We start from the raw sequence: 2,142 nt of genomic DNA on the forward strand, positions 1-2,142 counted from the left end.
TGATGATGATGATGTACCCTTGCCAATAAGATAATGCTCAAACTCCTTGAAGGACCAAGAAACCCTAATTGAAGCACAAACCCTCAGATGGTTGGAGATCAAATTCAATAAGACCCTCAGGCTTGAACCACACAACTTCTCCATCTCTGACAAGACCTTAGAGGATGACATGTCTTATTATTTACATGATATGCAAATATGCAATGCCTAATGTCCTAAAAAATGAAATGCAATATGCTAAACTAGTCCCAAGAAGAGGAGGGCAAATTTTGAGGTGTTACACTAGGTAAGAGAATTCCAAACAAACAGAAGGATTCTAGAGTGAGCACAGTCTCATGCACTATAAAAGAGAGAACCTTCAAAAAGGTACTAATTGATTCTGGAGCTAGTGTGAGTCTGATGCCATTATCAATCTACCACAGGCTGGATTTTGAAAATGTCAGTGATACAAGGACAAATCTGAAGTTTACAGATCACTCGATAAAGAATGCATATGACATAGAAGAAGACGTGCTGGTGACAATATGGGAATTGAGTTTTCCTGTTGATTTTATGATCATAGACATAGCTAAAAATGAAGATACACCTATCATTCTTGGTCGACCTTTCATGCGGACAGGTCGATGCAATCTCGACATGGACCTGGGCACTTTAACTTTAAAAGTTTATGATGATGAAATAACCTTGAATGTTATTGAAAACAGGAAGCTAGAGGTAGAAAAAGAATATCACTATCAAGTAGGCATGATTAGGATATATGTGAAAAGGCAAAGTAACATACCAACATCATAAAAAGACGCAAGAAGGCCTTCTCAACTACCACCACCTCCATTAGCAACTCCAAATGAAAAATTCATGGTTCCAGTCCAAAAGCAAAAAGAAATAAGGAGAGGCTTTATCCTCAAAGACGAGGAATTGGTCTGGTTAAGAATTGTTATCTATATGTATAGTGTAGTAAACCATCGAGCCATGCAACGTTAAACGAAGCGCTTCGTGGGAGGAAACCCATGCTTTTACTTACTAATGAATTTTCATTTTCGTTATTTATTTTGTTTTTTAGTCAGGTGATATACAATCCCTCAATACGAGGAGGAAGAAGGAGATACATGAAATTAAAGAAGAATCGATACAGAGAAAGGTACTCGGAATATAAAAACCACAGAGTGAAAAAAAAAACGAGTTCTAGAGGAAGTACCAGAGGCCTACTACGGCCACCCATAGTGGTGGATATGGCCCGTAGCAGGAAGAACAAATCCTCTAGGAAATTAATCAAGAAACATGGTAACAAAACCCTACTACGGACGGCCGTAGCAAAGGCTACGACCCGTAACAGACAGGACCTCCAAATAGCTGGGTTGAAATAGAGTCCTACTACGGGCGCCCGTAGTAGAGGCTACGACCCATAGCAGGCAACATACTGGTAGTGGTGCAAAGTCAGAAGCTCACTACGGGCACCCGTAGCAGCTACTACAGCCCGTAGCGAGTCTGCGGATAAAAATGAAGAATTTTGAAACCCTCCACCTTCTCTCACCTTGGGCCCACCCACCACTAATTACCCAATCAAATGCCATCATATCTCATTAGATCCCTTTAACCACCAATCATATCTCATCATTACCCAAAATTATTACCTTTATCTTCTCTTTCTCATTCAAAACCTTCCATCTTCACCACTTCTCTCTCCAACTTCTCACAAAAAAACCCATTGTTGCCATCACCAAAACCTCTCAAATCTCTCCACAAAACCACTAAAAACTACAAACTCCCTTCATTAAACCTTCATAAAATCCCATCCTAAATATTATTTCGGCTACAAACTTCTCTGTAACTCAATTTTTCAATCGATATTTTTTCAAAGATGCCTCCAAAAAGAACCAATGTAGAAAGCGTAGTGCTCGTAGCTCAAACCCTCACAACATTATTTTCGAGGACGAGGAGCAAGCCAAAAGGCACTTGGTGCTCGCATGGTATAAAATTACGCCCTCTAGGTACATGTGTGAATGAACTCTTACTGATTTAGGGTTAAAATCTGAGGTAGATAGAATCTTTCATGTTATTTGATTGTTGGAGTTCATGCATTTTGAAGCGCCGACTTTTGAGCGCATAACTCTTGAATTTCTGAGTACACTGGATTTTCAGCTA

This window comes from Lathyrus oleraceus, chromosome 2, assembly GCF_024323335.1.
Source record: "Lathyrus oleraceus cultivar Zhongwan6 chromosome 2, CAAS_Psat_ZW6_1.0, whole genome shotgun sequence".
Classification (NCBI taxonomy): domain Eukaryota; kingdom Viridiplantae; phylum Streptophyta; class Magnoliopsida; order Fabales; family Fabaceae; genus Lathyrus; species Lathyrus oleraceus.